This window comes from Nuphar pumila, chromosome 1 (assembly GCF_984573655.1).
Source record: "Nuphar pumila chromosome 1, dmNupPumi1.hap1.1, whole genome shotgun sequence".
NCBI lineage: Eukaryota > Viridiplantae > Streptophyta > Magnoliopsida > Nymphaeales > Nymphaeaceae > Nuphar > Nuphar pumila.
In genome coordinates this window covers 44,502,897-44,518,859 of record NC_143249.1, presented here as the reverse complement: position 1 = coordinate 44,518,859, position 15,963 = coordinate 44,502,897, and the positions used below count along the sequence as shown (strand labels likewise).

The 15,963-nt window shown below is 36.1% G+C and overlaps 1 pseudogene; it reads left to right on the top strand.

The window, feature by feature from the left end:
- The first annotated feature begins 11,747 nt into the window (after positions 1 to 11,747).
- Positions 11,748 to 14,088, top strand: LOC149848850 (sister chromatid cohesion protein SCC2-like; annotated as a pseudogene).
- The last annotated feature ends 1,875 nt before the right edge of the window (positions 14,089 to 15,963 follow it).

Here is a 15,963-nt window from a genome sequence, read left to right as displayed (position 1 = left end):
CCATGCTTATATGAAACTACGTGAATGCACATGAAAGAAATAAATGAGGGAAAAGAGTAGACATGAATTAAAAATACACGTTCTATGAATGTAATAAATGTAATGAATGCAATGTATACATGACAAAACATGAAACTCATAGAAAAGATAGAAAACGAAAAATAAAACCAAATGAAATCTACAAATCCTAACAACAAATGTAATACTGTATAGAATATGGGTTGCCTCCCATAAAGCGCTAAGTTTCACGTTCCCAGCCAGACGGATCCCTGGAAAAACCTTCATCGTCCATGAGATCAATGGACATGAAGTCAGGCTCTATGAAGAAAAAAGTGTCATCTGTGACACTACGCACTGTGTTTCCATCCCTTCTACCTCCAAATGTAGGATCATAACTCTCTCGACGTGAAGAACAGAGATTAGTCTCATCTGAGAGACTGGTCAAGAATCGAGAGTCTAGGACCGACCGAGTATCAATTAATGCAACTTCAGACAAGTGGTGAATATGATCAGGCTTGACTTGGTCAAGCACCTTCTGCATCTGCACCTCTTGCTTACTAAAAACAATCGGTGATCCTACAGGCTGAAAAAATGGGGCTTTATATGATGATAATGCATGATGTGAGTAAGGCCCCTTCTGTTGAGGTATCATGGAGATCGACTCGTTAGTAGAAATGATATGAGGTTCATGAGTCTATTCCTGAGTGGAGTGACACGCCTTCCCATACTGAAGGGATGTAATAGATTCGACTTGCTCATGATGTGAATCAGTGGGTTGTAAGTCAAATGACATGGAATTCTCTCCCTTTGAGATAACAGACTGACTATGAAGGTTCCCCTGGCTTTGCCTAGCGAAAGTCTCAACCAATTGTCCCATTTGAGTCTCTAGCTTGGCTATTGACTGCGTATGGGAGGTCAAAACTTGTAATGTCCTATCTTGGAAGGATTGACTAAATGAAGGCTCATGAGGATGGGGTTGAGTATAAGCATGTTGGGTTGGGGGATGAACCTGTGCAAAAATGGGGTGCGAGTAACCTTGTGAAGGGTTACTAGGTCTATACTGTGTCTGGGAGGGTTGATGGGATAGGGGAATGGATTGATTTCGCCAACCTGGGGTATATGAGGATGTAAATGAATCGGGCATGGGTTTAGCGAAACCTTGGGCAGCATTCACCTGCTCCTGAACTAATTCAGGATATAATGGCACTGTCGGACAATCCGCAACACAGTGTGCAGGGCTAGCACATAGTTCGCACACTCTTTCTATTGGATTTCTCGAGGAATTGGCTAGGAATTTATCTAACTTCCTAGTCAACTGGTCAACCTTGGTATGCAATTCTAACTCGGACCTAACTTCGGAAATTCCAACTTTCCTAGGACCACTAGACACAGGTGTAGTCCTATCGAGCCATGAAGACAAATTATGATGCATCGTGTTTTCACTCAAGGTCTCGAATAGAGATCACGCCTCGTCCTTACTCTTAAGCATAAAAGTGCCCCCACAAGACGAATCAACCATTTGACGATGCTTTTCAGTAAGCCCGTCATAAAAATACTGCACCAACTGCCAACGAGGCACCTGGTGATGGGGACACTTCCGAAGAAGATCTTTCAATCTCTCCCAAGACTCGTGAAATTGTTCTCCCTCAATTTGAGAAAAACTGGTTATAGCTTTACGAAACTGATTCGTTTTACCAATTGAGAAGTATTTTTTTAAAAATTCTCTTTGCATTCCTTCCCAAGTAGTAATACGAACCGTCTCAAGAGATTTTAACCAGTGCTTGGCTTTATCTTTGAGAGAGAACGGAAACAAGGTTAACTGCATAGCATCTTCTCCAAAATTATTGATTCGCACAGTCGAGCAAATCTCAAGGAATTCGTCGAGATGACGATATGGGTCCTCATTGCTAAGGCCATAAAACAAAGGTAACATTTGAATCACACTGGCCTTAATCTCAAAATGGCTCGCTCTTACATCAGGTCTCGTGATGCAGGAGGCGGGAGTATACGTATTTGGCATGAAGTACTCCCTCAAAGGACGGATCAATTGATGATCGTCAGCCATTGCTTACACCTTAGAGTAGACCGGTGTAGCACACGTCCTAACTCTGGGTTTTCTACCTAACTAACGCACTAAACGGCCAAACCACGCAAACCACAAAGCGAGTAAACTAAAAACAACAAAAACTAAACAAACACCACGCAGTTACACATAACAGAGATTATGCATGAGAAATATAAAATCTATGTGTACGGTACCAATCGTACACAGTCACCTCTAAGGGGGTCCTAGTAGGTGGGCTGTGCAGAAAAATAAGCTCTTCTCTAAGATATGCACATATGTGGTTCTAAACCTAAATGCAACACAAACACTAGGCAATAAAGCGAATACTAATATTACGCCGTCCCCTGGCAACGGCGGCAAAAATTTGATATCTTCTTTTAAATCGTTGTAATTTTTAAAAGATTTTTAAATGTAAAACATGTGAAAACCAGACATCAAATAATAAAAACCGGTTCTCACTAGTGGATGAGACTGGGTCGAACTCAGGGAACGGGAATATATCGTATTCAAGTACACAAATCTAAACTAATCTTTATTGCCTAATTATTTGAAATGTAAAATGTACGAGAAAATTAAAAACAACTAACTATTACAACCAATGAATACCCTTCGCAGAGGGCGTAAAGTGCAATATTTACAAACCCAATTAAATTCCTAATTCTAAACTAAAAAGTAAAAATTCTTCTATTCTTGCACTTCGTGTGTCGTGTAATCACTTCCGCTCTACTTCTGTGCGATCCTGCACAAATCAAATGAACACAAGCAGTACCACAGAAAGAAGAAATAGAATATCCTAAGCAAAATATACTAACTAAATGCTAAGAATACGAAATCATTAAAGAAATCTAAATGACAATTTTAAATGCAAATGATATTTTTTTTTTCTTTTATTAAATCTTCCTAAAAATGCTAATGATCTTTCTTAACTAAACTATTTTTAATAGCAAAATGATTAGCAACTAAGTAATCTAACAATGAGTTAATCAATTAATGAAGTAATCTAATATCAACACACTAAGTAATCTAAGTAATATCTATCTAAAAAAATCAGCAAAGTATTATCATCCGATAATTCGGTATCTCAAATCGGATCCGGATATCCAATTAACTGGTCCAGTACCACATCACTCTTGCCGGAATAACACATAACACAGGGATAATTTTTGATAGACTGAATTTGTTTAAAATATCTGATCAACTGAACAATTCATTTATCAATCCAGAAATTACATTGTCAATCCTATGAAATCAAAAATATGGATTCATGATATCAGGCAATTGATCAAACAGAAATCAAATACTGGCTCATTCAATACTGGCGGTCAATCGATTAACACAGCCCTTGCCGGAAGTCAATAAATCCAATGCATAATGTCGATAGAACAGAATTGAAGTTCAGGTGGATTTAGGCTGCCGGATAATGAGGTTTCCAGAGATATCAGTAGATAACCATTGATCAAACTAGAAATTCAGTAAATCGGTGATCAATCAAGCCAAACAACACTTAGAAAATCAATCAAAAGATCAATCAGATCTTGTTCCACCATGACACAAATTTTCATTGTAAAAACATTTTTCGGCGAGTAAATATAAAAATCAGTAAATGATTCCAGCTTCTGTGAAATAGATTCCGGTGAGTAAATATCAAGATCAAAAAATGATTACAGCATATTCAGATGGTCTAGATGATTCAGATCATTGCTAAAACACGATATATATCTCTCACCGGAAATCAGAAATCACAATACTTGCCGGAAAACAGAGATTGCATTTTAATTTGATAATCGATCTCTGATCAGTTCCAATAGAATGATCACGATGATCCTCTTATCAAACAAAAAACTAATCCAATGATCAGAACGCCATTACTCTGGCTCAGATGCCTGAGTTATCCTAAAATGTTCACTGGATTTCAACTCAAATCCAATCCGATACAGAATTCATGGCTGCTGAAAAGACAATAAAAAATCCAGATGCTAATATAACGAATTCAAAATGCACAATGAAATCAAAATCAAGCATTACACCTACGAATTACAAGAAATTAGACTAAAGAAACAGAAAAAGAAGAAGAAGAAGAAGAAGATTAAATGCTTACCGTGAAATGGAAGAAATCGGGGAAGAGGTGGCCTCCACCATTCACGCCGCCGCCGCCGGACTGAAGATCCACCACCGGATTGAGGAAGATAATAGGGAAAAGGAGAAGAAGGAGGAAAGAAGAGAGGGAAAAGATGGGAAAAGTGAATTCGATGATGGAGAAGGGGGAAAAGAGAGGGAACAGAGGGGAAAGAGGATTGGGTTTGGCGCACAGGGTGAAGACACCCCCCTCTCCGTTTTTTCTGGGTTTTAAAAACAAGCAAACCGGTTTTGAACCGGTTTGCTGTTTGTTTTAACAAAATCCAAATCGGCTGGAACCGGTTTCCTTATTTAGTTTTCAGAAATGCAAACCGGTTCAAGCCGGTTTATATTATTTTTTCAGTTTTATTATTATTTTTTTTTCAATTTTCAAAAATTACAAACCATGTAATGGTTTGTTTTTATTATTATTTTATTATTTTTTTTCATTTTTAAAAGTAAAGAAAACCGTATAAATTGGTTTATTATGAAAATTTTCAAAAGTTAAAAAAAACAAAACTCTTTATTTATAAAGAAACTCAAAAACTAATCTAACTATATATATTTTTTTTTTCTTTTCTAAAAAAAACAAACACTTAAAATGAATATAAAACTATTTTTCTTCATTTTTTATTTTTTTATTTTTATTTTTAATTTAAAACTAAAACCAAACTAAAAAAACTAAAATAGGCATAAAAATGTAAAATAAAACTATTTTTCCTGCATTTTCTATTTTTAAATCATTTTAACACATTTACTCGAAAACTATCATAAAATTGGGTTTTTGAAACATTATTTTATAAAATCATGCATATTTTAATGTTAATAAACCCTGAATTATATGCATGATCACAAGCTCATCCCAAATAGAAGAAAGTTTGGCAAAATACTCTCTTATAGTCATCTCTCTTAAATGAAGAGTTAGCGCCTTTTTTTAAAGGTAATATTTATGGGACAAGTCCCTAGAGGTGTACATCTTCTCAAGGCACTCCCACGCTTGAGAAGCTTTCTTAAACTTGAAAATATTGGCGTTAATTCTTGTTTCTATGGATGAGAAAATCTATGAGAGGATTTTAAAATTCTTTTTTTCCCATTCTTCATGTTTTTTGGTGTAGTCTTTAAGAGTCTTGGCTCTTTCTTCGCCTTCAAGGATTTTTATTTTTCCTTTCTCCATCAAGGTCATCTTTGGCTCCGGTTCGAGAACCGAGCTTTGGATATAGCCCCAAATCCCTTTTCCTTTAATATGAGCCTCCATGTTTTCGGCCCAGACGTGATAGTTGGACCCATTGAGCTTGGAGTCGAAAGAAAAATAAGTCTTTTTCACCCATTAGAGATGAGAGATGATAAAAAAGACTACATACCACAAAGGATTTTTAGACCTTTCTTGATAGAAGAGTCTTCTAAAATATTGGATGAACAAGAGGATCCACTCCAATCACCAAAAAATCGAGTGCACACTTTTTCAGGTACTCAAAAAAGTGAGAATTCACACGATCTTTCTTGCTCTGATACCATATGAAGAATCCTTATAAACAATCAAGTTTTCAAATAACTTGATACTTCAAATACTCAAGAAAATAAATGCACAGTGTTTATAAGATTTACACTACAAAAGAAATGCAATAAATGCATAGTGTTTATAAGCTTTACACCACAAAAAAAGTGCAATAAATGCACAGTATTTATAAGCTTAAGGAGACAACTCCTTACTGTAATACACTCCATCAATGGGCTCACATAGCCCTTATTTATAAGCATACTTAAAGAGACGTTGGGCTATTCTCAACGGCTCTTATTAGAGACGTTGGGAATTAGCCCAACGTCTATCTTTTTAAATAGTGTACAACAGTCAGTGGCTGACTGTTGTACACTGTACATAGTCAGCCACTGACTGTGTACAGAAACATTATATAAAAAGAACAAAAAAAATGGAAAAAAATACAAAAATAAGAAAAAATAAAAAGGAGGAATTACATTCATATTTAAAAACGTGAATATGCATAAAATGTAGAAATGACTAAAATACCCCTATAGTTAATATAAGAAAGAAATATATATTTTATATATACAAGTAGTTGGATATATATATATATATATGTGTGTGTGTGTGTGTGTGTGTGTGTGTGTCCTCTTTTATATATATAAAATATATAGAGAAAATGCATTGTCTTATGAATTACAATTTAACAGTTGGTTCACCCTCAAATTCATACGAGGGTTCTTCCTTCTTTATCAAAGATGGGTTCACCCTCAAATTCACATAAGGGTTCATTGTGAGGCTCTTCCATAAAAATCATAGAGGTATGAACAACCTCTTCTTCCTCCTTATTGTTCCTTCATGCTTGTTTGACCTTTATAACCACTAAATGTTGTGCCATTGTGTCCAACTAGTGTCGGAGATCACAGTTCTGCCTATGCAAAACATGAGACTCTAACACATCCATTTTATGCATCATGCCCTTGATCTGATGCTGACATAAATGATATTATTGGCAAAGTTCCTGAACAATCTCAAGGAACTCCATATATGTGTCTAGGCCTCTTACGCTTCGAGACATCATTTACCACTAAAGGACTATACCAAATTAGAAAACTTGATAGGATGCAATATTATACCAATGTGCCTACTAGGCGAGGACACTAAGGGAGACAGCCTAGCAATGTGTCTATGCTCAAGAACAACCAAAATGTGCTTAACATGAGTGTTTTAAGACAAGCCCAATAATTTTAGATCCAACAACTTATGTAATAGTTAAATTATTCATATGTGATTTAAAAATTATTTTTAATAATAATAAACATGTTTTTCTACCTTGCAGGATTGTATGCTAAATTGGCATCACTAGGGAGGTTGACGGGATGTTTACACAAGTCGTCCTACACACAGATTAAGGGCTTCTCAAGGGGGACCTAATGGGATATTTTTCCATGTTCAAATCAATATTTGTAAACAGAAAATAAGCACTTACAAACCTGATTTAAATCTGGTTTCTAAAAACCTAAATAGATCTTTGGGATGTTTCAACAAATGGTTGGTGAGTGTTCTACAAGTGACAAATGGTGTATGGACTGTTCAGTTTCACACATAAATATTTATGAAGCAAGATTTATGTTTAAAAAACAATAAAATACAGAGAAATACCCATTGTAATTCACATCAAATAGTCTCAAAAAATCAGGTTCCAAATTGACGCAAACTGGATTGATGCTAACTTAGTTTTTTGCATAAATAAGGAATTGAATACGAGTAATCCATGTCCTAACAAATTATAGATATTCAGTCATGCACATAATGTAATTAAGATTCACCTAATCAGTTTATGTATAGAATAAAATTCAGTTTAGAACATATTCACTCTTGACACAAATAATTTAACTCAAATTCGAAATTGAGTGAATTTAGTCTTGCATATGAACCGAAAAAAATCACAAAAAGAATAATTTGTTTTCAATTAACTTATCTTGTTGTGAATCATGTTATTCACAGTCGAAGCAAACATATTGAAATTGATGTTTATTTTGTTCAGGACCACGTTGCCAATGGCAAACTCAGGGTGTCTCATATTCCCTCTACATATCAAATTGCAGATGTTCTCACCAAAGCCCTTCCAGTTCCGCACTTTCAATTTTTGAGATTCAAACTCAATGTTCATCTTGGGTCGTTGAGTTTGCAGAAGGGATATTAGAATATCATATCCAGATCCAATCTCCATGTCTGGATCTAGATCCAAGAAGGGCATCTAGTATAACCAAGAAGTCCTTGTCAAAGATTCCAAGGAAGGCAAATCAAAGGAGTCCAATAAAGGAAGTTATTTCAAAGAAGATGTCATGGGACTCCCACATGAGAGAGGTCTCCCACATAAGAAATCGTCCAAGAGATTAAGTCCTAATGGGACTCCTCCCAAACATGAAACTTTGTAGGCCTAGAGTATTGGCCATCTTGTACTTGTACTCTATATAAGCATGTATCAATGAAGCTTACCCTCACCAAGAGAAAATCATTGAGGTGAAGGGGCCATGGACATAGAATCATTCATATTTAAATCATGTTAAATTGTGTACAGTGTATGATTGATATTCCTTTTTTCTCTCATATTCGTGCTCATTTATTGTATCAGAGTTAACACTGTGCAACATGTTTGCATCTACGTCAGCAAGCTCATCTCTAGAGATAAGTTATGTTTTGCCTGCTCCAACTGCTTTACAATATTTTTTTAGCACAAAGTTGTCTACATACAAATATTTGTTGTGGGAATCTCAATTTATCCCACTATGGATTTTTTATGATCTACATAGATTTAAAGATGGATCAAAATTGTAGTTAGAAAAATTAATTACCCAAGATAAAAAACAAGTGCTCAACTTTGAGCCTGTCAAATGGCAATGTCATGAACAACTTCTTCTTAGATGGCTTATTTCCTCCTTAACTGGACATGTTCACACACAAGTCGTTAGCTTGAAAACCTCATATGACGTTTGGGAAACCTATGTTGCTCACTCTCGATCTCGTGTATTGCAGCTAAAAGATCAACTACATACACTCAAAAAAAAAGAGAAAAGTATTGATGAACTTTTTCAGAAAGGAAAAATCCATCATCCACCAATTGGCCACAGCAGGCAAACCTATTCCAGATGAAGATTTTGTTTTGTTTATTTTACGAGTTCTTCCCCATGAGTATGCAGCCTTCAGAGTTTCCATGTATACCCAATTCGACCTGATATTTGTAAACCAGCTTCATAGTTTGTTTCTTCTAGAAGAAGCTCATATAGTTGAATCCACCACAACTAGTCATGATTTTAGTCTAGAAGCAAATTTTAACCAGAAGCTCAATAACAATTTCAACAACTTTGGTCAAGGATGCGGTAGAAATCCCCAATAAGGGGTCAGTTCATGGGTCATGGGTCATGGGCATGGACGTCAAGGTGGGCACTTTAATGGTTCTCAGAATACTTCAGGTGTTACATGTCAATACTGTGAAAAATTGAATCACATAGCCCACCAATGTCCTCTCCTCCAGAGAGAGCCTTTGTTAGAATCATCACCCATGACATATCTGCATCCACAATATCAAATTATTCAAACGAAGGTTGGTTTCCATATTTTGGTGCCTCTCACCATATGATTTCATACTTGAACTCTCTATGCTTCAACTCTGACTATCAAGGCAATGATATAGTTAAAATCAGTAACAAAACAAGTTTGCTTATTTCTTATATTGGTGAATCTATTCTTTCTCATGTTGGTATCAAATTTGTTTTAAGAGATATATGACATGTTCCTTAAATTAAAAAGCAATTATTATATGTTCATTGATTCACTCGAGATAACTGTTGTGTTAAGGATTCGATAACGGGAAAATAAATACTCCAAGGAATGACCAAGAATGGATTATACCACATCCAACTCAATCCTAATAAAGCAACCAACTTTGGAGAGTATTAGTTTGCCTTTCATTAATTGTATTAACTCTAAAGTGTAAGATGCTTGTCAAAAAGGGAAACACCATAAGCTTATCTTCTCTAATAGTATGCACAAGATTTCAAAACATTTAGATTTTATTTGTGTTGATGTGTATTCAAGGTTTCAAATACTATCTCAGTTTTGTGGATGGTTTTCTCAGTTTACTTGGATCTTTTTATGAAAACTAAATTTAATGTGGCTACTATATTTCAAAGATTCAAAGCTCATGTTGAAAACATTCTTGGCTCTAAAATCAAATTTTTATAAACTGGTGATTTTCATCAAATACGACATTTCTTGAGATACGAATGATTCTAGTGGTCATCTCATAACATTGATACCCTTTATAGCCATTTGCATATCCAACAAATCTGCAAATATTGGCTTTATCCCCAAATTTTTTTCTTTGGGTCTTATCAATATGAACATAGCAAATGCAACTAAAAGACTTCAGGATGTTTGCCATAAAGTATAAAATAGAGAGATTTTCTCTCCAATACTTTCATGGAAAGACGGTTTATTACATAAATTGCAGAATGAAAAACTTTTGTTCATAGTCCCATTGGTACACCACTGGCATGTATCATAGTGAGTGCACTTTCTACAATATGGTGATGTTTTTGCTTTGCAAGACCATTTTGTTGGGGGTGCAAGGACAAGGCACCCTTCGAACAATTCCATTTAGTTACAGAAATTCAATAAAATCATTAGAAACGTACTCACCACCTCCGTCACTTTGAAAATTAAGAATGGTCGAGGAAAACTGATTTTTGACATAGGCATGAAATTTGTGAAAGATGTCAAAAACTTCAGACTTTTATTTCATGAAAAATATCTACGAATAACGAGAATAATCATCGAAAAATATAACATAATATCTACTTTCAGAAGATGAATTTTCTAGAGCCGAACGCCAAACATTAGAATGCACAATTTTAAAAGGTTTCGAAACTCTTTTATTCATAGAATGAAAAAGAATTACATGACTTTTGCAAACTTGACAACTGGAACACAATGTCTTATGTAAATCATGACTCAAACTTGTCTCTGAAATCAACTTGTTAGAGACAAGGTGTTCAATAAATTTGGCGTTACAATGACCCAATCTACTATGCCAAAGATTGACAGTATTGACAAGACTAACTATATAAGCAAAGGACTTTTCTGGAACTGATGTTGAAGAAAAAGATGGACACTTTTGCAATAGATTTTCTTGAAAGACGTACATGTTCTCATGTCGCTTTCCTTCAGCGTATGTTATCTTCATGTGAAGATCCTTCACATACGACACAAAATCGAATTCACGACAATGACGCTAGAAATATAAAGGGGGGGGAGATTTGGAAGTTAGATTCACGACAATGACACAGGGAGGGAAAGATCTGATTCATGACACAACAAAAATAACTACCCAACCAGTTATAATCACGTTACAGCTTGCAGAATGATGATCAGCCCAATCGAACGTGTCGAATCATGCCCAATCATGCACCAGGCTCTGATACCATATTAGAGTTTTAAGTATTACCAGATCAAACCTGCAGTCGCTAGTTGATCAGCCTTGCAGAGGTTCTTTAGTCAGCAGCATCTCGTTGGTTTCTCTTTTAACGAGAGAGAGAGAGAGAGAGAGAGAGAGGTCCAGACTATGTTGTGCAGCAGCCAAGCCCTTCACGTGTAATGTCCTTTTATGTTACAATCAGATTAGGGCTGCAATCCAATGACTAAACAGCCCTCAATAATATAACTTAATTACATAGCATGTTTGGATTTTGGATCCATATCCGATCCAAACCTGAAACCATAAAATGACGTCTTAACAACAATCACATATTTTTTCTGATGTTGTTTTTGTTTTGGATAAACTGTGATAATGTTTTGTGATTGTGTTTTCTTTTTAAGATAGTAGATGTACATGTTAAATTGATAGTGGCTGCACATGTCAAACTTTAATTCATGGATTGTGCTTTAAGCAGACATGCTTAGACTTCTTAAAGTAGGCTTTGTCATCCTTGGAATTGTTGTTGCTTACTTTATTTAATGTTTTCTTATGCATATAGGTGTCTTTGCACTTTGTGTAGAATTTCTAGCAGGGGTGCAGGTTCAGTTATGTCTCTTATTCAAAGGTTCTTCAAACGTTTGGATGTCAGCAAGGGTAACACCGATGCTGATAATGAGCAGGTTCAATCCTTTTTCTTTAATTGAACTTCAGTCTGAGTTTGTTCATGGCAATCCTATTTGTTTTGTACTTCTGTTAATGTTCTGATATAATATAATATAATCGCATTCATAGTTTTAAGGACCATTCAGTTCTTGTGCATGTGCTTATATCAATATGCCCAAGTATTTTTGTCATGTACAGAGGCATAAAAAGGAAACACCAACTTCAAGAAAGACAAAGCATTTAACCTGATTTTCTTTTCTTTTCGATGTTATGATAATGCAAACACCAGCTTTATGGTATTTTAGATAATTAAGTACCAAATTTAGGGAAGCTGATATGCTGCAGCTGCGTTATGACCTCTCATGTTGCTAGCCATGTGACACAAACTCTAGTGGTTGTTTTGTTTGTTAACAATTCAAAACTTTGGCATTGGATATTAACCTCTATTTTGTTGCTACCTTGTTAAATTGCAGCCAGTACAGCGGTACCTCTTTTGTCTTGGGCTACTCATCTGATATAGTACAAAGTCAGGAGTGTCCCTCAATCATGAACATTTCTCTGTCATTAAGGTCCTCTCACTGCTGAAAGATTATCTGTGTTCAGAAAGCTTTGATGTAAAGGTCCTTTCTTTGCAGGTGAGTATCATTATCTGTTCGCAGTAATGTATGCATACATTGTACTTAGAACTGTTGATATAACTTTCAAGCTTTATCTAGGCTCTGGGATTTATCTTGATTGCTATGCCTGAATATATTATGGAGAAGGATATTGAGAAAATAGTAGAGGCTGCCTTATCCCCTAGTTCAGACACTCAACTTAAGGTAGATTTACTATTCTTTCTTTAGCTTCTCTCCAGTCTTGCGTCAACTGAAACTGTCATTTTACAGATTCAGTCATTGCAAAACCTACATGAGTATCTTCTTGACATGGAAGGTGAAATGGTGATTGACGGTGGCAAGAGTTGTGCCAATCAAGGTACTGGAGGGCCTGGATATGAAGTGCCTGTTGTTGCTGGTGACAGTAACATCTGTGGAGGAATAATTCAGTTGCACTGGAATAGCATCTTGGATAATTGCTTGAATGTGAATGAGCAAGTCCGTCAGGCTTCTGTTAAGGTAGAAATATTTAGCTTGTTAGTTGGCATGGACTTTCCTTTTTTAATCTACTAGAGAAGCCAATCTCTTGCAGTTTCCCTATTTCACCATTTTTGGTAATCCTTATCGTTTTCTTCCGGAAAAACTTTAGAATAAGAAGGAAAAAAGAACTTTTTCATGACAGTGCTCAGGAGTATTTTTGTTAAAGACAATGTTGAGCCTTATGAACTGTTTTATTTTATTATTATTGTTGTAGCACTAAATCAATTGACTTCTTTGTGTCCTGATGTGCAGATTGTTGAGGTTGTGTTTCGTCAAGGTCTGGTTCATCCAATAACATCCATTCCATACCTCATTGCGTTGGAAACAGACCAGCTTGAGATACATTCAAAGTTGGTTCATCGCTTGTTAATGAACATGAATGAAAAGTATGCCTGGGATATTTTCAACTAGATCAGTTTATATATACTTATCATTTCATAGGTTAACCAAATGTGTATACAGGTATCATACCTTTTTCGATAACAGATTGGGTGACGGCCTTCAGATGTCATTTTATTTTATCCAGTCAAGAAATGGATGTTCCTTAGGTACTTATAGCAGCAGCAAAGTTCACGGAAATATTAAAGGGAAGAATGATGGAAGTATTCTGTCTTATGCGAAGCTTGGAATATCTCAAATTTACAGGCTTATTAGAAGAAATCGTGTTTCTAGAAACAAATTCATGTCATCACTAGTGCGTCAATTTGATTCTGGAACATGGAACAGTTCTACAACTCCCTTTCTAGTGCAACTACTTTGGATTGCCAAGAAGATATGCTGATTGCACTGCAGCTCAGTCCTAAAATCAGAACAATTCTGGAATAATTTTCTTTCATCAAAGAAAACTACCGACACTCTTATGGCAAATATTGTATGTGTGTTCACATGCATGTGTTGATGTTTAAGTTATTAATAATGGCTTTCATTTTTACAGATGCTGCACTGAGATTCTCACCAGTCTTCCATTCACATCACCTGATGAACCACTGTATCTGGTCTATACAATTAATAGTCATACAAGTTAGAGTGGGTGCTCTCGAGTCAAGTATGAAAGCCTTGAGGTCTGGTTGCAATCAGTCTCTATGCTGAAACTTCTCACAACGATACCATAGAGAACCAACTAAAGGCAGAGCATCTGTCTAACAATCATGATTTTTCTGATACTAAACCAGAAGCTTCCATGCCTGCAGCCAGTTGCTCTGATGTCTCTGAGGAAGATCAAAATAAATTTAAGGTAGTCGTCTAGAGATCTTTTGTTAAGCACGGGTGCAGCTATCCTGCACTTCTGGTTTGTCTTTTCTGTTTTTCATGCTGCATGATCATGTACAATTTTTGGTTTTTGTGTCTATTATGGTTCTTTTATGCCCGTTCCTGTACTCTCTTACGGGTAAAGTTTTACATTTTCCTACTATGAGCAACACTGTTTAGAATTTGTAGATAACTGCTTAGTGTTACTGCAGTTAAATTTTCTTGCACGCTTATTGCTTGAGTAGGCTGACTGCCAAGCTGCAATAGCTTTGCGATTGCTCATGAAGCTCAAGAGACACTTGAAAACTGTCTACAGCCTAAATGATTCCCCTTGTCAGGCATGCTTCTTACCTAGTTGTTCATCTATACTTAAGCGATATAGCTCCATACCAATCTGATAATAAGAGAATCTTGTTCTGATTTCTTCTGTATTGCAGGCATTTGATCCAGCCGAACCTTTAAAACCAGAAGTCCTCTCCAAGCAAAGTGTACCGTTTGAACTGCAAGACATTCCCTTCAACTTGCCCACCACTCAGCCAAGAAATGCTGGTGAAATACCAGGTAATGGATGATGTTGATCTATGTTTTTGTTTCTCAAGTTTTCCCCACCCAGTTAGCTGTCTTATTCAAAGCTTATTTATGCCCTACTCAGGATTAACGTCCCAAGTTGCAAAATTCGTTTACTTCTATGATTTTGTCCTAATTCAGGTTTGGCCAGAAGAGCCCTTGAAACCCTTATCCCTGACATGGATCATCCTGACAAAGTTGAAGTGTTGCTGCTTGGTCTTCCGATCATGTTGCCCAAACTATGTATTTTCTAGAATGATCCACATAAATCTCTTGGAAGCTCTTACTCACAATTATATACTTTCTGTTGAACATGTCAACCATAATTGGGGAATGAGAGTGAGGTGAGGCTTGGAGTGAAACTTGAGCAAATGTTAAATTTTGGAAATTATAAATACAGATCCCTTGAGGCCAATATATGTATTCCTGATAACTTGATTCATCCGCCAGCATGCCAACTCTGCTAAGTATCTCATAGACTTGAGGCAGTTACACCAGTATGCATTGCTGTTCTTCATCTTTTGCACTTGAATTGGTTTTTGTATGTGCATAGCGATTTAGGCGTTCTTATTATTCGAGTAGGAATTCAAGGCGGCACTGAAAGAAGACACTGTTGATTATTCCACCCTACACTGCTAATATCAACAAAAGAGGTCTCGGACATCAGGCATGGATGCTGGCAATGGTTATGCTGTAAGAAAGACAGAGTACAAGAAACAGCAAACCAGTTCGGGATGTGGACCATGACAACGAAGACAATGCTGATGATGACTGGATGAGTGGGTATTATAGGGCTGGTGGAAGGAGTGGTCAAGGGAGGAGGTAATATTGGCAGCCTGGAGAGAATAAAATTGGCTGCATTGTACATTGTTTTCTCAATATAGTTGGAGAAAGTAAAAAAAAAAAAGAATTGAGTCGTTGATTAGGATTCAGTGGGCAGTGGAACTTTATCAGAGGTGCCATCAACTGTAACATTCGTTATCATGCTTATTGTGAATAGAAATCTAGGGTTCATTCATTCATGTATACCGCTATAGTCTCTCTCTCTGTTCGTAGGAACAGATTCTTAGTAAAATAACAGATAATTATTATAAAAATATCTCAGTATTTGACAGTAATTAATAACATATATGTTGCCTTAGAACGTTGTGCACGCACATTATTTGTAGGAAACGTTTAGAGGCTAGATCAGGAAGACTTCTCTAGGTAT